Source organism: Danio rerio, chromosome 8, assembly GCF_049306965.1.
Source record: "Danio rerio strain Tuebingen ecotype United States chromosome 8, GRCz12tu, whole genome shotgun sequence".
Lineage (NCBI taxonomy): Eukaryota > Metazoa > Chordata > Actinopteri > Cypriniformes > Danionidae > Danio > Danio rerio.
In genome coordinates this window covers 5,719,022-5,742,500 of record NC_133183.1, presented here as the reverse complement: position 1 = coordinate 5,742,500, position 23,479 = coordinate 5,719,022, and the positions used below count along the sequence as shown (strand labels likewise).

Genomic DNA, 23,479 nt, shown 5'->3' with positions numbered 1-23,479 from the left:
CTATGTACTTATGCACTTACACAATCAACAGCATAGTATATGTGTGTAGTGGCGTCCCAAATGGCACACTAATGTTTTTTACTAAGCGGAAATTCAAACCATTTCCCTGATGACGTTTGACTGTTGCCAAATCAGTGAAATAAACGACCGAATTATCAAATAATACCTGCCGTGAGTATTGCTGCATTCACCATCGGTAGGCGCTATAATCACTCTCGTAGGAGAATTTGGCTGCGTCCGAAACCGCCTACTACTCAGTAGGTACTGCATTTGAATTTAAACGTACTACTCGGCCGTTAGACAAGTACGTTCTATACAGTATGAATGTGAAAAGTATGAATGGAATTCGGACGTACTACATACGCCATTTTGTCATGGTCACGTGACCTACCTTTGTCAGTTGCGTCGGATCACTTCCATTCATGAATTCTCTCACGGGGCATTATGGGATAGCGCAGCGTGCATGGGATGCACACTTCAGAATCTCGCCGGAAGTAGTAAGTCATCCGGGTACTTCTCGCCTACTGATTTTCGAATTCTACTCTGGTCGCATACTGATTTTAGCGTACTATATAGTATGGAAGTATGCGGTTTCGGACGCAGCCATAAGCGTTCACCATCCAAAATAAATAAAGTTATTCAACATGTGCGTCTGATAGCTCCGCCCTTTCCACTACGTAAGCAAACCTGTGGGCGTTGAGTGCTTGAAGTGTCCATCATTACACACTTCATTTTAGCGGCTGAATGAGTGCATCATCCGGGTAATTAAAGTGCACTTATTATTGTTAGAGTTTTCAGTGTGAACACACTACTTACACTATTTATACTACAAAATGGCATAGAATAGTGCATAAGTGTGTGATTTGGGACGCAGCTATAGTCTGTGTTAGTAAATGCAAGACTATTGATGAAATCCAGGCATAACACTGTATGACAACATTTCAAATGACTGCTCTAGAGCCTACTGCTAATCACTCTGTCAGATTCTGTAGTGCATTACAGCTCTAAAGAAAAATATAAATGATAAATGATCTTAAATAAAACCAATACATTTATACAGATGGTATAAGTGTATAATTTCACTCACCTGGCAAATGGAGGCCATGTGAATGGTTTGTGAGCACAATTAAGTGCAGTTTTTATTTTTTAAACACCATTTGAAGAACAAAATTATTAGCCCTTTTAAGCTATATATATATAATTTTTTTTATTTATTTATTTTTTCTTTTTTCGATTGTCTACAGAACAAACCGTCGTTATAGATTAGCTTGCCTAATTACCCTAACCTGCCTAGTTAACCTAATTAACCTAGATTAGCCTTAAAATGTGACTTTAAGATGTATAGAAGTGTCTTGAAAAATATCCAGTCAGATATTATTTACTGTCATCATGGCAAACATAAAAGAAACCAGTTATTAGAGATGAGTTATTAAAACTATTATGATTAGAAATGTGCTGAAAAAATCGGCTCTCCGATTAACAGAAATTGGGCGAAAATAAACAGTGTGGCTAATAATTCAGGGGGGTTAATCATTCTGACTTCAACTGTACCTTAAATGTAGTGAATCCAATGAATCATTTTTTTTTAGTGCATTTAAATATGACTCTACTGAATTTTTAAAACGGCCTCAATTTGCTTCATTCATCTTATCACGAGACGCAGCTTGCGAGAAGACCTGTGTGCGATCGCTCATGACAGACAATAAGTGAGATGTCAGTGACCCACATTATACTTTTTAGCCGTCTCCCACAGTATTTGTTTGGGAGCAGACAAAGGTCACCCCTGGGGTCAGTCTATGACCCTCTCGTCTGCTCCAGCCTCCTGCCGTCTGCCTCCCGAATATCGATCCTTCTGTTGCGTCTCCCACTTTTTATTTTAGCTTTCCCACAGTCTAGCGAGATGGTCGAATCCCATATATAACGTCGCTTTTATTAAACCCGTATTATCTATTCCGCACCGAGCAATTTAGTTCCTTCCCAATACCCCAGAGTTCCCTCTATCAATAAGCCAAAAGGTGAGGCATAATGAACAACTGCAAACCTGGCTGCAAAGCAAATACTTTCCTGTGTTTAATATAGAGCGCAAAAGGCCGCTCAATGAAATGTCAATCTTGTTTTCCGGGGCTGAAGTGCGATCCGCCGCTCGCTTTGCAGGACGAGGGTGATTGTATTTACATTTGCTGAGGATAATGGGATATCAGGAGTGGCGATCAGCCATCTTGTGCTGGCTTCAGTTTGCTTAGATAAGCAGCGCTGGTGAGATCTCTAGGTGTGTGTGTGTGTGTTTGGCTTCAGTTATTATCCAGGCTGGGGGAGGGGTGAAGTTGTCCGGGTCACGGCACCATTTTAAAGTTCGCCATGTTCTTGGAGAGTGGGGTACTTCAGAGAAAATATTGAATGTTTTGAATGTAATTAAACACATTTAACTTTAAATCCCCTTTTTAAACATATTTTGAGGGATGATTTGTTATAGAGGGGCAACATTTTATAAAATATTTACTTGTATTCCAAAAAATGTTTTAAAAGTAGCATGACTTTTTAAAATATTTTTACATTTGCATTTTGGGTGGCGCAAAGCCATCTGGGTCACGGCACCATTTTATGCAAGCACTATACACTTGGGGCTTTGTATACTTCAGAGTGTGTGTTTCGGGAAATAAAATTTAAAGTAGTATGTATATAAGTGTATATTAGGTGTGTGTGTGTTTGGCTTCAGTTATTTTCCAGGCTGGGGGAGGGGTGAAGTTGTCCGGGTCATGGCACCATTAAAAAAAAAAAAGGTTGAACATGTTCTTGGGGGTTGGAATTCTACAGAGAGACACATGTCAAAGACTAATTGAATTTTTAACTTAATTAAACACATTTAACTTTAAAACCCTTTTTAAAAACATATTTTGAGGGATGATTTGTTATAGAGGGGCAACATTTCATAAAACATTTACTTGTATTCCAAAAAAATTTTTTTTTTAAAGTAGCATGCCTTTTAAACATTTTTACATTTTCATTTTGGGTGGCGCAAAGCCATCCGGGTCACGGCACCAATTAATGCAAGCACTATGCTCTTGGGGCTTTGTATGCTTCAGAGTGTGAGTGTTTCGGGGAAGGAAATTTAAAGTAGTATGTATATAAGTGTATATTAGGTGTGTGTGTGTTTGGCTTCAGTTATTTTCCAGGCTGGGGGAGGGGTGAAGTTGTCCGGGTCATGGCACCATTAAAAAAAAAAAAGGTTGAACATGTTCTTGGGGGTTGGAATTCTACAGAGAGACACATGTCAAAGACTAATTGAATTTTTAACTTAATTAAACACATTTAACTTTAAAACCCTTTTTAAAAACATATTTTGAGGGATGATTTGTTATAGAGGGGCAACATTTCATAAAACATTTACTTGTATTCCAAAAAAAATTTTTTTTTAAAGTAGCATGCCTTTTAAACATTTTTACATTTTCATTTTGGGTGGCGCAAAGCCATCCGGGTCACGGCACCAATTAATGCAAGCACTATGCTCTTGGGGCTTTGTATGCTTCAGAGTGTGAGTGTTTCGGGGAAGGAAATTTAAAGTAGTATGTATATAAGTGTATATTAGGTGTGTGTGTGTATGTTTGGCTTCAGTCACGGCACCATTTTCAAAAAGTTCAGCTTCCTTGTATTTAACAGAAGAAAGTCAAACAATTTGAAACAGATAAAGAGTACATAATAATGATTTTCATTTATGGTAATCTCTTTAAATAGACAAATAGACAATATCTCTTTTAATAAACAAAATTGATAAATGATTTGTTATAGACGGACAACATTTTTAACTTTGTATTTTGGGCGAGACAAAGCCATCTGGGTCATGGCACCAATTTCTGCATGCACAAAGCTTTTGGGGGATGGGATGCTTCAAAGCCTGCGTTCGGAGGCGGGATGTCAAAGGCTAATTTTCAGAGGCGCTCTCAGGTGTCATCTCTAATACTGGGTTGAAAACTAAACAATAATTTGTCTAAAAAAACTCAAGAATTGTGGTTGTTTTAGCTTATTGTATATTAGTAGTTTGTCATTTTTTGATGGTTCACCTTTCTTGTATGAGTAAATGATGAATTTTCATGATGAACTATAAACAAAGTTGATAAATGTTATGTTATAGAGGGACAACATTTGATAAAACATTAACTTTGTTTTAAAACCAGCACTGCATTTTAAACATTTTTAGCTTTGTATTTTGGATGGCGCAGAGCCATCCTGGTCATGGCACCAATTTTTGCATACACAAAGTATCTTGGGGTTAGGATGCTTCAGAGTGTGCTTATCGGAGGTGTTTTGTATATAAAGCTTATTGTACATAAGCAGTTTGTAATTTTTTCAATGGTTCAGCTTTCTTGTATGAGTAAATGATGACTTTTTTTGGGGGGGGGGGGGGGGGGGGGGGGTGAACTATAAACAAAATTGATAAATGTTTTGTTACAGAGGGACAACATTTGATAAAATAGTATTTGTTTTAAAACCAGCACTGCTTTTTAAACATTTTTAACTTTTGCATTTTGGATGGCGAAGAGCCATCCGGGTCACGGCACCAATTTATGCGTGCACTAAGCCTTCGGGGGTTGGGATGCTTCATAGCGTGCGTTTCGGGGGCGGGATGTCAGAGGCTAATTTCCAGAGGCGCTCCCTGGTGCCATCTCTCATCAAGGAGCGGCGCGCACGGCAAGCGGCTTGCGTGTTGTCATGGATACTGAAGCATGGTGCCCAGGAGAAGGCAGGCAGGGGACGAATGGCCGCCCTGCGTATAGGATTCCTGTCAAGCGGCCTCTGATAGATGGCGTTGATGGACCATTTGTCATACTGTAATTGTTCCAGCAAACACGGAATACCCACTAGTATAAACAGTGGTCCGCCGCGCCGCTAATAAAGCGGGGAAATGGGGAAGAAAGCTGTGATACAGTGCTGCTCTCAGTTAAAGAGACAATCCCTCTTTTGTTTCGGCCTCGCTGTACTGATTAGGCGCTCGGAGGAAGAATAGAGAAAGGTGAGCGAGGGAGAGAAAATAAAAAAAGGCAATCATACAGCAAACGGCCATCACTCTTCAGTATTGACGTGGCCGGGCGGGAGAGGAGCGTTGATGGCTTGTGGAACAACAGCAGCAGGTTTGAGAGTGATTTGTTGTCTTTCCTCTTCATTTTGCTGGTGAAGTGGTCACAAACAGACAGAGAGAGGGAGAGAGAGAGAGAGAGAGAGGGCAAAAAAACGTGGCTGGTGTTAGTGAGTCCTCCTGCATGGAGTACAAATGACACAGGGTACAAAGGTATCATTTGTTTGTGTTTGTGTTAGCATTACTCTCATGTTCGCTGGAGCTGCTGGGAGTCATTTGGAAAGCTTGCTCTCTGTCACACACGCTCAGATTAGATTAAGTGAAGTTATAATGGAATTAAGCCGGGGAATATCATAATCGCTCAAAAAATGGACTCCCTCGATAACAAAAAATACTGCCAAAGTGCAGTGATAGAATCGGGTGGGGATACCATGTATTTTATGGTTTTCATGGAGGTTTTTTTTTCATATAAAGTTGTTGATATTATGAGGCCCTTTTTATACAAATTATTGCGCATTAGATACTTTATTAAAATGATTATTAGCACTATTATTTTTTCAATAACAGTATTATTATTCTTATTATTATTATTATTATTATTAAGAGTATTAATAATACTATTATTAATACTATTGTTTTACTGTGACTATTATTTTATTATTCTTATTTTACAACAACATAAGTATTATCATTATTTCTATATTTATTATTATTATTATTATTATTATTAATATTATTAAATAAGTAAATAAATAAATAAATATAACAATTGCATACAAATATGACTATTATTAATATTATTTTAAAGTAACATTATTTTTATTATTATTATTATTATTATTATCAATATTAGTATTATTATTATTGTTATTATTAATTAAAATTATGAATAATACTATTATTAATACTATTATTTTACAACAACATTATAATTGTTATTATTAATTTAAAGTGTTAATAATATTAATAATAATACTTATATTTTACTGCAATTATTTATAACTATTATTTACTATTTACTATTATTTTATATATATTATTATATATTTACAATAACATTGTTGTTATTATTATTATTATTATTATTATATTATTATTATTATTATTAATGCTGCTATTAATACTATTATTTTACTGTTGCATTATTTTTATATTACTATTATTATTATTATCTTCTTCTTATTTTTATTATCAATTAAAAGTTTTTAAAATAATGTTATTGATACTTTTATTTAAAAAAGTTTAAATATTATAATTATTAATAATGATGATAATAATAATTAAAAGTATTAATAATAGTATTATAAATACTATTATTTTACTGTAACATTATTATTATTATTATCACTATTTATATTATTGTTATTATTATTATTAGTGTTAGTATTAAATTAATATTATTAGTTTATTATTATTTATTTATTTATTTATTAAAAAATTAAAAATGTATCTTATTAAAATTTAAACATGTATTTTATCTACCCACGTTGTTACATCATAAGTTGTTTAATTTATTTTAAATTTTAAAATATGAAAATATGCAATTTTTTAATGTTTTCAAATTATATTTATTTATTTATTTATTTATTTATTTATTAATGCTGTAAAATGATGATTAATGCTGCTTAATCGCATCCAATATACAAGTTTTGTATTTACTTGATGTATGTCTAGCCACTGTGTATAAATAATGTGTATAAAATAATAGGAATCTCAGTTTTTTGTTAATATCTAGATTTTATTTCTGTTACCGCTCTGATTTTTACCTTGACATGTCTCTGACAGATTCATTAAATGAAGCTGTTTAAACGGGTGTTTAGATCAGAGTTATTATGTTTTGTTCACATTCCCTGCAGACATGACCCTTTTGTATTGCACTGAAAGGTGTTGTTTTGCATCCAGTTGCTGTAGTAAAGACATTTACCAGCAGGGGCCAACTGAGCAATGCTAACATCTTGACATTTCCTGATAAAACAAGAAGCCGCTGAGCAACATTTTGAAGGACTTATCGGTTTCCCCCCACCCTTCAAACCTTGATTTTGTTGCATGCTATTGCTAGCCCAAATCAGCAAGGAAGGTTACATTTAATTGACTTTTGAGTAAGATTTCAGTGAGAGTTATTTATTTAAGCAATTTTGTAAATTCTGAGTAATCTATTTAGTTTAAATGAACTATTCTGAAAATTCTTTAAACTTTTCCAATTTTATTTTGGACTTTTGCCAGAACATAGAGAGATTTTGTGTGTGTAATGTTGAAGTCAGAACTAATAACTTCTAGTAACTGATTTCTTTTATCTTTTCCATGATGACGAAACATAATATTTGACTAGATATTTTTCAGGATACTATAGCTTAAAGTGACATTTAACCCTTGTGCACTTTTCAAATTAGCTACCCTTCTGTTATGATGGGAATGAAAACATCCACTGAATTAAACTGCTGTAGAAATGCATCAGATACATATTTCTTTCTATTGTTTTTGCATAAATGTTAATCAACCTCAGTCCTGATCAAAACTACTAAATTGTTTAGATTTTAAATCTTTAATTCCTGAATTCCTAAATTATGTCTTTGATTTGTCGAAAAAACACACAAAATTACATATTTTCCATATAAAAAGTGTTTTTTTGAGTTAAAGAAAAATATTCAAAGCACTTTCTCAAAATGTGTGTCAAAATAAGATTTGTCACCAAAAATCATTCTGCTGGCAGAAACAGAGAAAAAAGTTACGACCAAATTAAGTCACAAAATCACCCCAGAGTGGTCGAACACACATGAAAACATCCCCAAGGGTTAAAGGCTTAACTAGGTTAACTAGGCAGGTTAGGGTAATAAGGCAAGTCATTGTATAATGATGGTTTGTTCTGTAGACAATCAAAAACAACATGCTTAAGGGGGCTAATAGTTGTTGCTAGATCAGATATGGTTGCGGCCGGAAGTGAATGAGAATATTTATTTAATTTTCTATTTATTGAATTTTATTAACATCTAACCCCACCTCAACCCTAAACCCAACCGCCACAGCACTGTAAAAACAGTAGTTGTACCGAGTATTATTTATGTTATTTATTAAATTACCCAATAAATTGTGTTTTATGTCTACCACCACCTCAACCCTAAACCCACAGTACTGTAAAAATATTAATTATTGTTATGCAGTCTCATAAAAAAATGCTGCTATATTGATGTGCGTATCGCACTTCCGGCCGGCCACATGTCCGATCTAGACTTTACCAGGGCTAATAATGTTGACTTTAACCCTTAACTACCCCACCAAGAAAAAAATCTATCTGTCCGTCCGTCCATCCATCCATCCCTTCATCCATCCATCCATCCATCCATCCATGCATCCATCCATCCATCCATACTTTTCTTCTTGTCCTGAATGTTTTTGTGGATTTTTGAAAAATAAAAATGTTTGGATTTTATTTCCTAACTTCTAATGAAGCTAGTTAACACATTTAATGCATTTAATTTTTAAACACATGCCATCATTTTTCTAAAGTATCAACCTCTACCAAATGGTTGATATGTCAGTTTATGGTAAAAGTACCGGAATGAATAGATATACTATGAAAAATCTGAAAATATAAGTTTAAGACCAATTTATTTAATAAAATATTTAGAATAAAACATTTTCAATACTAAATCATCTTTATTTTTTGATGCGATAAAATATTTCAGATTCTCATTTAACGTGTTTTGTTTGTTTGTTTGTTTCTTTTTTACAATAAAACCAAAATCAAGTGTAGTAGTGCAAAAGAATGTTTAATTTTTTTGTAAACCAACAATGCTGTGTGTGTAAACCATTATTTAAAACAGTAATTATTTAAATGACTTTAACAGTCATTATTTAAAAAAACATGGTTAACTGATTAGTAAAGCAGGTAAAGGGTTAAAATAGCTTAAAAAAATTAAACACTGCTTTTATTCTAGCCGAAATAAAACAAATAAGAAAAAATATTGTTGGAAATACTGTGAGAAATTCCTTGCTCTGTTAAACGTCATTTGGGAAATATTTGATAAATTCACAGAGGGCGAATCATTTTGACTTCAGCTGTATGTGTGGTCTGTTTTCCAGCAGGAGTGTATAATTGTATGTGTGTGCGCGCTCATGATGGGCCGCTTGTCGTGGTGTTGTGCGACCTCTAGCTTTTGTCCTGACACCATGTGACCCTGGAGCACTTTAGCACGACCCTCTCTTTCACCTCGGCCGTGATGGACGGATTAAAGCATTATTATGTGTAATTACCGTTTCAAGAGGCAGAAACTCACATTGTCAGAAATTATGCTTAATTGCTCCAAAATGCTCCCTCAGTCGCTCTTTCTACACATTTTCCTCTGGTTAACTTCAGTGCTGTAGATTCTGCGCTGGGTCGCACAAAGACTTTTTTTTTTTGTCTTCAGAAAACAACAAGATTGTCTCGCACAATTCAGCTGCATTTAGTTTGACAAGTATGTTTCATATATGTGATGGCTGGACATTTTGAAGAAGTTAAACATGACTTAAATTATAGTAAAAGCTGTGGTGAAATGTGTGTATGGTCCCTTCAAAATCTATCAATCTATCTATCTATCTATCTATCTATCTATCTATCTATCTATCTATCTATCTATCTATCTATCTATCTATCTATCTATCTATCTGTCTGTCTGTCTGTCTGTCTGTCTGTCTGTCTGTCTGTCTGTCTGTCTGTCTGTCTGTCTGTCTGTCTGTCTGTCTGTCTGTCTGTCTGTCTGTCTGTCTGTCTGTCTGTCTGTCTGTCTGTCTGTCTGTCTGTCCGTCCGTCTTTATCTTTATTGTTCTATCATTCTATCTATTCTTCTATTCTTCTAGCTAACATTTTATTGTTCCATCTATCCATTCATCTATCTATTTATCATTCTATCTTCTGTCTGTCTGTCTGTCTGTCTCTCTCCATCTATCTATTGTTGCTCAATCGTTCTGTTATTCTATCATTCTTTTCTTTTATCTGTCTTTTTATCATTCTATCTATTGTTGTATTACTCCATCCACCCATCCATTCATAAATCCATCCATCCATCCCTTAATCGTTTTGTTGTTCTATCTAATATTCCTCTGTTCTATCGTTTTATTATAAATCGTCCATCCAACCATTCATTCATCCATTTTTCTGTCATCTCAATTTTCTGTTGTTCTATCTATCATTCCTTTGTTCTATTTTTCTATCAATTATTCTTTACTTCTAATATTCTATCACTTTTTCGTACTATTGTTCTATCAATCATTCTTTACTTCTAATGTTCTATCTATCATTATTTTGTTCTATTGTATTATCTATCATTATTTCATTCTATTGTTCTGTCTTTCATTCTTTCGTTCTATTGTTCTATCATTTCTTCGTTCTATTGTTCTATCTATTATTCTAGCTATGGTTCTATTAAACCATCCATCCATCCATCCATCCATACATCCATACATCCATCCATACATCCATCAATCCTTCCTTATCTTAATCATTTTATCTATCGCTCCTCTGTTCTGTCTATCATTCTATCATATATCCATCCATCCACTTTTCTGTCATCTCAATCTTCTATTGTTCTATCAGTCATTCTTTACTTCTATTGTTTTATCTATCATTCTTTTGTTCTCTTATTATCTATCATTCTTTCATTCTATCAATCATTCTATCTTTGTCACTCCTCTTGTTCTTTTGTTTTATCTATCAATCATTCTTCCTATTGTTATATTATCTCTATCATTCTATTGCTGTATCCTTTTTTTATTCTATCCATTGCTCTATCCTTCTATCGCTTTATTATTCTATCTATCATTCTAGCTAGTGTTCTATTTTTCTATCCATCCATCCATCCATCCATCCATCCTTCCTTCCTTCCCTCCTTCCTTCCTTCCTTCCTTCCTTCCTTCCTTCCTTCCTTCCTTCCTTCCTTCAAGCTAACGTCTTATTGTTCCATCTATTTACCTACCTACCTGCCTATCTATCGTTATCTCGATCGTTTTATTGTTCTATCACTCTTTCATTCTATCATTCTAGTGTTTTATCTATCATTTTATTTTTAATTCGGTCTGTCATTCTATATTGTTCCATCAATGATTCCATTTATCCATCCTCCCCTTTCTTTTTTTCATGACACTGGGGTTAAAGTTGCACATCTTTGTACAGAAGGTTTTATGGGTCTCGAGGGATTTACAAACATTATGATTTCTTAAATTGAGGGCCCAATGTTACAGACACACCTCTGCTCTGCTTTGTTAGAAATAAGTTTTAAAAGCATTTTTGCATCGGGCCTACAACAAGAACCACAAAAAAAAAAAGTTCCAACCGCTTGCTAATTTTCTCTAGTTCTACAAGAACGCCCACAATCCTGCACTTGAGCCCACTGGGAAATGGTCAATGCCATCATCACAGCAGGTGAACACAGTCACACAGCAACTTCTGTTTATTACGAACAACTCTGCCTGCACACACACACACACTCTCTCCTCCTCATTTGTGCGGTTATTATACTCCGGCTAAGAACAAACAGTATCTCTTCTTAATAATTCACATCACTTTCATCTGATATTCAGTTACCATGGGCAATTTAGTAGTTGAATAATTTTGTGAAAAATTCATTTATTATGGCTGCGCGTTATGAGGCCGCGGCGACGGCAGCCCGTGAGTGTTGGAGGGGTTTAAATTGCATCTGCCGAGGGTTTCCAGCGGAAGGTAATGCGTTCTAATGTTCCCTGCCATATGCATTGTTTTCAGGGCTCATCAGTTTTACATTGATTCCCACTGAAGTGTTTAATTGCATCATGAATATGATCTAATTCCGTCCTTTTCGCAGAAACCGGAGCACTCGGCAGGAATGATGTAGTGCCTCGACAGCGCCATATCGGAGACGTATTTTATACGGAACGTAAATTATAGTGTTAAATTAGCCCAGAAAGATAACTAGCTGGCGCAGGGAATGGACTCAACGGTTTAATTTAGTGTCAAAAGGCCGTGAAGGGATAAATCTGGGCTGACTCGCTCTTCCCGCTTTTACTGGAATACTTTGCTTCTCTTTAATCACCTGTAGTTTCTCTTTAGTCTGTGAAGAAGCTACGGGAGCGTTTTATCGTCCTCCAAGATGGAGAGAGAACTCATCGGCGTGTTAATTGTCATTTTTGTGATTGCATCATTTACGTTTTTCTCTCAGATTATTGGTCTGTCTTGAAGCTGTGAAGTGTTTTGGCTGTTAAAGAAGGCTAAAACTGTCAGTCTTTCTCTCTCTCTCTATGTCTGTCCATCTATCGTTCTGTCTGTTTTATGTTATTTCTATTGTTTTATTGTTCTATAAGATGTTTATCCTAATAAATTCTATATTGTTCTATTATTCCAATCTATTCTATTCCACTCCATTTTCTTCTTTTTAACATTCTATTCTATTCTATTCTATTCTATTCTATTCTATTCTATTCTATTCTATTCTATTCTATTCTATTCTATTCTATTCCATTCTATTCTATTCCATTCTATACTATTCCATTTTACTCCATTGTATTCTAAACGACTCCACTCTATTCTGTTCTATTGAATTATTCTATCTGTTCTATTCCACTTTATTCTATTCCATTCTATTTCACTCTATTCTATTCAATTCTATATCACTTTATTATATTCTAGTCCACTCCATTGTATTCTATACTATTCCATTCTATTCTATTTTATGCTATTTTATTCCATTCCACTCTGTTATATTCTAATATTTCCACTCTATTCCATTCTGTCACATTCTATTCCACTCTATTTTTTTCTAATCCACTCCATTGTGTTCTATTCTATTTCACTCTATTTTATTTGATTCCATTCAACTCTTTTCTGTTCTACTCTTTTCTATTCCATTTCACTCTATTATATTCTATTATTTTCTACTGTATTGCGTTCTACTCTTTTTTTTATTCCACTTTATTCTGTTTCATTCCACTCTATTTTTTTCTTTTTCTGATCAGTTCCACTCTGTTCAATTATATTCCACTCTTTTCTATTATTTTTCATTCCACCCTGTTTAATTTTATTCTATTCTGTTCTATTCAGCTCTATTAAATTCTATTACACTATTTTCTTATTTTCCATTCCACTCTATCCAATTCAATTCCACTATTATATTCTACTCTTTTACTCTCCATTGCATTCTACTCTATTCCACTCTATTCAATTCCATTCCACTCTGTTCCATTTTATTCTATTCCATTTCACTCTATTCTATTTGATTCCATTAGACTGTATTATATTCTGTTATTTTCCACTCTATTTAATTCAGCTCCATTCCACTCTATACTATTCCACTCTATTCTTTTCAGTTCAATTATATTCTATTCTTTTTCTCTCTATTTTCTTCTATTTATTCTTTTTCATTCTGTTCTATTCCATTCCATCCCATTCCATCCCATTCCTTCCCATTCCATTCCATTCCATTCCATTCCATTCCATTCCATTCCATTCCACCCTTTTAAATTCTACTCTATTCTATGCCACTCCATTCTGTTCCATTACACTCTATTTTGTTTTATTGTATTTTTTTCATTCCATTTTATTCAATTCCAATGACCCCTGTTCTATTATTTTCGATAACATTCTATTCCATTCCTCTCCATTCTGTTCTATTGTAGTCCATCTTATTCTAATCTGTTTTATTCTATTATATTCTATTATCTTCTATTCTATTCTATTTCTATTTTATTCCATTTCACACTATTACATTTCACTCTATTCTATTCCACTCTGCTGTTTTATTCTGTTCTATTTCATGCTATTCTATTTCACTCTGGTATTCTATTTTATTCTATTTTATTCTATTCTACTCTATTCTATTCTATTCTATTCTATTCTATTCTATTTCACTCTGCTGTTCTATTCTATTCTTTTCACTCTATTTTATAACACTCTGTTTTTTATTCTATTCTATTTCATGCTATTCTATTCCACTCTGCTATTCTATTTTATTGCATTTCACTCTATTTTATTCCACTCTGCTGTTCTATTGTATTCTATTTCACTCTATTTTATCCCACGCTCCTGTTCTATTCTATTTTGTTCTATTCTATTCCATTTCACTCTATTCTATTCTATTTTTATTCTATTTTATTCCATTTCACTCTATTCTATTCCATTTCACTCTATTTTATTCCGTTTCACTCTATTCTATTCCATTTCACTCTATCCTATTCCACTCTGTTATTCTATTCTTTTTCACGCTATTTTATTCCACACTGCAATTGTATTCTATTTTAATCCATTTCACTCTATTATAATAAATAATCAAATAAAATAATAAATAAAAAAAGCTAAATCACTCTGCTCTTCTATTTTATTCTCTCCCACTCTACTCTTCTATTCTATTCTATTCTATTCTATTCTATTCTATTCTATTCTATTCTATTCTATTCTATTCTATTCTATTCCACACTGTTGTTCTATTCTATTCTATTCTATTCCATACTGTTGTTCTATTTTATTCTATTCTATTCCACAATGTTGTTCTATTCTATTCTAATCTATTCTATTCTATTCTATTCCACACTGTTGTTCTATTCTATTCTATTCTATTCTATTCTATTCTATTCTATTCTATTCTATTCTATTCTATTCCACACTGTTGTTCTATTCTATTCTATTCTATTCTATTCTATTCTATTCTATTCTATTCTATTCTATTCTATTCTATTCTATTCCATACTGTTGTTCTATTCTATTCTATTCTATTCTATTCTATTCTATTCTATTCTATTCTATTCTATTCTATTCTATTCTATTCCATACTGTTGTTCTATTCTATTCTATTCTATTCTATTCTATTCTATTCTATTCTATTCTATTCTATTCTATTCTATTCTATTCCATACTGTTGTTCTATTCTATTCTATTCTATTCTATTCCATTTCATTCTGCTGTTCTATTCTATTCCATTTCACTCTATTCTATTCCACTCTCCTGTTCTATTCTATTCTATTCCACACTGTTGTTCTATTCTATTCTATTCTATTCTATTCTATTCTATTCTATTCTATTCTATTCTATTCTATTCTATTCTATTCTATTCTATTCTATTCTATTTCACTCTGTTCTGTTCCATTTCACTCTATTCTGTTCTATTCTGTTCCATTCTATTTTTGGTTTCTCCTAATGGATTGGTCTGTCCTGATGTAATTGTATTGTGTGTGTGTGTGTGTGTGTGTGCGTGTGCGTGGTCTGTTTTCTAGCAGGAGTGTGTATAGTGGTTTAGTGCAGCGGGTCAAGCCTGCTTTAGTCTTCAGCTTTTCCATTTGCTCTCCGTTTCTGGACTGGAGCTCCTTGAGCCGTGAGCAGGTGAATGCTTCTCTCTTTGAAACGCCTGGAGCTGCTTCATTCATTGAGAAGATGAAAGCCACTGTGTTTTTGTGTGTGTGTGCGTGTGTGTGAATCTCTCTCTCTCTTGCTCAGGCTGGAGTGTTGTGTTGAGTGTCTGCCAGTCGGAGGTCTTGTGCGTGAGCGTCTGTGCGTTTGCCAGCTGCTCCTGAAAGCAGCTCTTCTCTGGCCTTGGCAGCGTCTTCATGGTTTTTTTCTCTCAGTGGTGTGATACAGTGAAGATGCTGTGCTCGTATCACAGGTTAAGAGTTGGCGTCTGCGCTTCATTCACTGTCAGAGAGGGTCAGGAAAACCGCATGTTTAATCACACACACTTGGCTTTCTCGTATTCCCTGTGTGCGCAGTCACTAACATCTTATGTCTTAATATTAAAACGAAAGATTAGAGTGATCTTGCTGTGTTGTCAGAACTTGGAAAATTTACCCATAGTGCTGAAGGGTCTAATTAAAGGAACGAGGCTTTAAAAAGAGGCCAGTTAAATGGATTTTTACCAAAGTTTAACAGACACCAACAGGAATCATTGTTAGTGTTATTATATAAATGTTTTTTAATAATCTGGTCAGGTCAAGCACATATATGTTATATGGATAGATGTTATATTAAATACATTATCCATCATTCATTCATTCATTCATTCATTCATTCATTCATTCATTCATTCATTCATTCATTCATTCATTCAATTGATCATATATTCATCTGTCCATTAATATGTTTATATCATTTTATTTTAATAGTTATTGCACTTTAAACACTTAAGTTTTTATATGATATATGAATGCTTTATTTAATACATTTAACTGCCAAATGCATTCATTCAATTCACTCATTCATTATATTTTTCATATATATTTTTGTGTTGTTGGCTGGGTTAGTAATTTTACATGGAAATAAATGGTGGCTGAGTGCTTTTTAAATGTTGTTGTTGTTGTTGTTGTTATGATTAATACTAATATTAACAATAAAAATAAAGAACAAAATTATGAATTATGCTACTACTACTACTACTAATAAGAATAATAACAGTAACAATAATGATGTTAATAACAACAACAACGACAACAACAATTAATGATAAATAAAACTAAATAATAAATACTACTACTACTAATAATAATAATAATAAATTATAAATAAATAATTAAATAGAACTACTACCACTAATGACAAGAATACTACTACTACTACAAATAAGGAATTAACATAAATAATTAATATATATTACTACTACTACTACTACTACTAATAATAATCATAATAATAACAACAATAGCAGTAATAATAATAATAATAATAATAATAATAATGGGGCAAAGCAGTGGCGCAGTAGGTAGTGCTGTCGCCTCACAGCAAGAAGGTCGCTGGGTTGCTGGTTCGAGCCTTGGCTCAGTTGGCGTTTCTGTGTGGAGTTTGCATGTTCTCCCTGCATTCGCGTGGGTTTCCTCCAGGTGCTCCGGTTTCCCCCACTGTGCGAAGACATGCGGTACAGGTGAATTGGGTAGGCTAAATTGTCCGTAGTGTATGAGTGTGTGTGTGAATGTGTGTGTGGATGTTTCCCAGAGATGGTTTGGAATACTAATGGACCCTGGATTAATAAAGGGACTAAGCCGACAAGAAAATGAATGAACAATAATAATAATAGCAGTAATAATAATAATATTAATAATAATAATAATAACAATTTTAATAATAATAATAAAAATTGTAATAATAAAGAATTAAAACACAAATAATTAATAAATACTACTGCTACTACTACTACTACTGCTGCTGCTGCTGCTGCTGCTAATAATAATAATAGCAGTAATAATATTAATAAATAGCAGTAATGATAATGATAATAATAGCAGTAATACTAATAGTAATACTACTACTACTACTAATAATAATAATAATACTAATAACAATAGCAGTAATAATAATAATAATAATAATAATAATAAAAATAACAATAACAGTAATAATAATAATAATAATATTAATAATAATTTTAATAATAAAGAATTAAAACACAAATAATTAATAAATACTACTACTACTACTACTACTACTACTGCTAATAATAGTAATAATAATAGTAATACTATTACTATTAATAATAATAATAACAACAGCAACAACAATTATAATAAAAAAATAAAAACTAAAATAAATAATGATAAATAAAACTAAATAATAAATACTACTATTACACCTACTACTACTACTACTACTAATAGCAATAATAAAAATAAATAATAATAAATAGTACTGCTATTAGTACTACTACCAGTAATTAATGATATAATTAATAATATTATATTAATTATTAATAATATTATATATTAATAATATAAGTTTGGCTGTACGCAGACATCCCAAGTGTCCTGCATATGCATAGAGAGTTCCAGATGCCCACAAACGAATGATAATTTCCCGGAAATACCCCCTGCTCTTCAAATACATACAATTTTTTTAAGTTGTTCCTTTAATCATTTTAATAATATAAAAAAGATTGTTTTATATAAGGCGTCACGGTGGCACAGTCGCTGGTTCGAGCCACGGTTGGGTCAGTTGGCATGTCTGTGTGAAGTTTGCATGTTCTCCCTGGGTTTCCTTCGGGTGGTCTAGTTTCCCCCACAGTCCAAACACATGCGCTATTGGTGAACTGAATCAACTAAATTGGCCGTAGTGTATGTGTGTGAATGCAAGAGCTGGAAGAGCGTCCGCTTTGTAAAACATATGCTAGATAAGTTGGCGGTTCATTCCGCCGTGGCGACCCCTGATTAATAAAGGGACTAAGCCGAAAAGAAAATGTATGTTATATGTAATATGTTAGTTACATGTACTTCTAAAAGCCCTGAAGATACGCTGTAAGTGTTGAAAGCAGACGGATGTTTGGCACAAAGAAACAAAAAAAACTCCTACTGTAACTGATCAGAAATGGGCTTTGTGTTTTTGGCTGTGGGGAAATGTTGTGCTGGAAGTTTGATGTTAAATGAGCTATGGGAGGTCCGCTGAGGGCCCTGTGTGTGTGTGTTTTCAGTGTTGATGTGTTTGAAACTGCAGTGAGTCGTGGTTTTTCCAGCTAGCAGGAGAGGTGAGGATTAGCCAGCGTCTCTGAGCCGGAACATGCCTGTCGGAGACGCAATGAAGGCTGCAAAGCATGGCTCTAATTCCCTCCCCTTCCCCGTCCGTCTTCTGTCTGTCTCCTCACTTTCTCCTGCGTGCAGACAGGCCGTGCGCTCGTGCACAATGCGTGCGGATCAGGCCCATTTGCTGCTTTACGGTGGGTCTGAGAGGGTCTGACAGGCGTTGGAGAGCCTCTCGTCCTGCACACTTCCATCTGACCTGCACAAACAGCTTTCTTTTCACCTCCGACATGTCTAACAGTCACTCTTCATTACGGCTCACACACACACACACACTTGGCAGCTTCAGTATTAAAGTAGTTTCCGCACAAACGTCCACCTGTTGAGTCCAGTACTGAAGAGGAGAGACATTCCAAATAGAACTCCAGATTCTAAAATAGAACTCCAGCTCTGAGGAGGATACGGATGAACAGTTTGAGTGATAGTAATAACACATTTGAATTGTATAGCACTTTTACTATATAACATGCAAGTCAAAGTGCTTTACAAGCCTAAACAAATATTAAAAACAACATCATGGTCAGGTAAAATATAAAAATGGATAAGCAAATTGAGAAATCGCAATTAAAAATCTAGCCATATTATATTATATTATATTATATTATATTATATTATATTATATTATATTATATTATATTATATTATATTATATTATATTATATTATATTATATTATTCATTCATTCATTTTCTTGTCGGCTTAGTCCCTTTATTAATCCGCGGTCGCCACAGCGGAATGAACCACCAACTTATCCAGCAAGTTTTAACGCAGCGGATGCCCTTCCAGCCGCAACCCATCTCTGGGAAACATCCACACACACATTCACACTCACAGTCTCATACACTACGGACAATTTAGCCTACCCTATTCACCTGTACCGCATGTCTTTGGACTGTGGGGGAAACCAGAGCACCCGGAGGAAACCCACGCGAACACAGGGAGAACATGCAAACTCCACACAGAAACGCCAACTGAGCCAAGGTTCGAACCAAGGTTTGAACCAAATCTTGCTGTGAGGCAAACGCGCTACCCACTGCGCCACTGCCTCGCCTCATATTATATTATATTATATTATATTATATTATATTATATTATATTATATTATATTATATTATATTATATTATATTATATTATATTAGCATAATATAAGTATTATACTTATATAAGGAAATGGAACTAAATAAACAACAAATGTACATTTACACATTTGTGCACACATTCACCGGCCACTTTATTAGGTACACCTTACTAGTACCGGGTTGGACTTTTTTTTGCTTGCGAAACTGCCTCAATCCTTCGTGGCAAAGACTAATGGGGCCAAAGTGTGCCAAGAAAATATCCCCCACACCATAAAACCACCACCACCAGCCTTATCCATTGATACAAGACAGGATGGATCCATGCTTTCATGATGTTAATGCCAAATTCTGACCCTACCATCTGAATGTGGCAGCAGAAAACAAGACCCATCAGACCAGGCAACATTTTTCCAATCTTCTGTTGTCCAATTTTGGTGAGCCTGTGTGAATTGCAGCCCTAGTTTCCTGTTCTTAGCTGACAGGAGAGTCACCCGGTGTGGTCTTCTGCTGCTGTAGCCCATCTGCCTCACGGTTGGACGTGTTGTGTTCAGAGATGCTCTTCTGCAGACCTTGATTGTAACGAGTGGTTATTGAGTTGCCTCTCTATCAGCTGGAACTTGTCTGGCCATTCTCCTCTGACCTCTGGCATCAACAAGGCATTCGCACCCACAGAACTGCCGCTTACTGGATATTTCCTCTTTTTCTGACCATTCTCTGTAAACCCTAGAGATGGTTGTGCGTGAAAATCCCAGTAGATCAGTAGTTTCTAAAATACTTAAGTCACTTAAATTCCCCATTCTGATGCTCGGGTTGAACTGCAGCAAATCGTCTTGATCATGTCTACATGTCTAAATGCATTTAGTTGCTGCCATGTGATTGGCTGATTAGAAATTTGCGTTAACAAGCAGTTGGACAGGTGTACCTAATAAAGTGGCCGGTGAGTGTATTTAAAAAAAAAGGGTACATAGGTTAACTAGTTTTTTCAACAACTCAAAAAAGAAAAGAAAAAGAAACTCAAGTTAGGTCAAATATCTTTTTTTTTCATCAAAACCTTTAATTGAATGAACTAATTAATATATCATTTTAGAGAGAGTACTCCTGTAGGACCTTCAACCTTTATACCTTTATGCTAAAAAAGTACCATAGCAGCCTTGTAAGTACCATGGTGCAGAATTTCCCTGATTTCCCGGCTCTGCACTCAGCCGACCAATCAGAGTGGAGCTATGTAGTTGTGATTTGTGACAGTGTGTGAGTAGTGCGAGTTTGCGCTCGGAGATGCCAGAAAGCAGCAGTGCTCTCTGAAATCTCGACCTCTAGAGCAGCGGGAGCTGAGATCGATGTTGCTGACCCAAATAGATTTTGTCACCTCCCCGTTCCCACCTCCTCCTCCGCCGCTGCGGAGCTCTCTGCCATCAGGGACACTGGGCTAATGGGTCACAATCTGACAGAGAAAATACAAGGAAAATCTCCTGCCAGATCCCTTCAGGAGGACCTTATGATACCTTCACCTTCACACAACTCTCAGTGAAGAGCTCAAACGCTGTAGCAGAGCACAGGCAGTGTTTATGTGGAGCCCTTTCACATTTCCGGGTTTCTCAGTAGTGGAAGTCGTCATAGTAGGGTGAACTTAGAGCTCAGTGAATGGGAGAGTACAACAAATATTGTTTTACAGTACTATTTGATTAAATAATAAAAGAAAAACTCCACGATCAGGAGGGTGAACAAACTCCAGGGTGAGGCTAATATATGTTCTGCCCTTTAATGCATTTAAAAAGATTTGCAACCGACCAAGAAGAGGTTTTAACCCATTCCACCCATCAACAAACTTCTATTATATTCAACACACACATTAAATTATGTTATTATACTTTCCCACTGATCTACACTACAGGTCAAAAGTTTGGGGTCAGTTTATTTATTTTTTTATTATTACTTTTATTTTAAAAACTAATTAAAATTATTCTGTTCATCAAGGCGGCATTTATTAAAGGGCCATGAAACCCCCTCGTTTCAGCAGGGTGTTTTCACACCTCTACTTTGGAAAAAGTCAGAAAAGTGGGCGTGTCCAGCTCTGTTTGGGGGGAGTGTCGGAGGAAGAAAAGTGGGATGGTGTGGGAGTGTCTATTTGGGCACGCCCGAGTTTCAGACTCAAAATACACACACACACACACACACACACACACACACACACACACACACACACACACACACACACACACACACACACACACACACAGGAGAAAGTGATGGTGTTTAACCTACATGGACATCTGTAGTCGAATTATTTGCCAAATTATTAAATGTTGGACTTTAACTGCAGTTTGGCTCTTTCATTCAGGGAATTCATTCATGCCCCTCGCGACACACGAGATATTTGATTCGTGGAGCTGCTCTAAGCGTGTATTTTTCATGCAATGTTTGATACCGCACGGCGAATGAGAGAAAAAAAACTCCGCATTTCCCAGAAACTTAGATGCACACGGCAAGTAGTGTCAGAAAACCGCGCGTGTTATTCCGGTCACTAAATGCGGTAAAAACCCTACACGAGGTTAAAGTTTGGTTGTGGTGCTAACATGTTTACACTCTGTGCAATAGTTTGTTAGATACGAACAAACTGAATAAACAAAGAGCACTGGTCGCTCACTTACCAAATCTGTAGAGACAGGACAATCACCAGCAACTAGAGCCGCGTCTTTATGAAGAGAATACTACAAGCAAATCCGGATTTCAGCGTTTGCAGATGAGAACAGCTCTCAGGTAAACAATAATCCTCCTTAGACACGTAAGTTATTGTTGTCGAGCGTCGCGTACACTGTTCATCCACACGTGACTCTGAGCTCTCACAGAGAGAAAATGAAAACGAAACTTAACTGCTGCAAACTATAAAAGCAACACAACGTGGTGTCTCTGTCCTGAAAACACGGTGATAGTAATGAATATTAATGAAGTTGCACAATAGAGCGCGCTGATTGGTTTGAACCAAGCCTTACTCATGCATTAATGCATCACACTGTAAGAAATAATAAGACTCACTCTGGCACAGAAGCCCAGTCTGCACGCTGGAATACACGCTATTATGTCATGACCGTGACGCAGCTTCAAAAATTCGTTTCAAACAGGAAGTACGAATTTGCTTGAAATAACGCAAAAACAACCAATTTACACTTTTTAGTGAAATATAGGTGTCCTAATAGTGTTTTTAGCAGTGTGGGACACATATACGACTGTCGACAGCTCAAAAAATGTGTTTTGGTGTTTCGTGACCCTTTAAATATAAAAAAATGTTAAATACTTATTTATGACTTACTGTATGCAGTTTCAAATGAAAATATTATTTCTTGTTGCTTTTATTATAATTACCATTAATAATAATAATTCATATTAGAGTGATTTCTGAAGGATCGTGTGACTCTGAAGACAGAAGTAATAAAGCTGAAAATTCATCATCGCGGACGCAGTCCTCTCTATTCTGCCGCATAAGTCGCCTCTATGGTCGCGCCGGCCCTGAGAATATGAAATCATTCTCTTTTTCACGAGGCCAGTCGAAAACCAAACTTGTAATTCAGTAATAAATATTTGATCCTTACAATGTAAAACTCCAAACGATTGCCTAAACAAGATTACTACACTATAGGCTACACTAGGTCCGCTGACCAGCAGTTTTGGTTTGGTTTTCAGAGCTGCTGCAAACTCCAGTCAGTTCAAGCTAAAGAGAATTGGAACACCCCTACCACTTGGCGTGCATGCGCAAAACGACGGGTAGGGGTAAGGGGAAGGGCTAAGGGGTAGAATTGGGATTGGGCCCAAGTAATCAGTCTGTGAGCAGCTTCAGCTATGAGA

At 35.2% G+C, this 23,479-nt stretch overlaps 1 protein-coding gene across 2 annotated transcripts in view; it reads left to right on the top strand.

Moving 5' to 3' along the window:
* cux2b (cut-like homeobox 2b) overlaps positions 1-23,479 on the top strand; it is a 339,662-nt gene that overhangs the window by 64,602 nt on the left and 251,581 nt on the right. The window contains exon 1 of one of the 2 annotated variants that reach the window (XM_073910044.1): positions 4,710-5,126. The exons of the other annotated variant lie outside the window; for it this stretch is intronic. The gene's annotated coding sequence lies outside the window, so the exon portion shown is untranslated. Of the gene's footprint in view, positions 1-4,709; positions 5,127-23,479 lie in introns of those variants that run through there. 2 annotated transcript variants of the gene reach the window in all.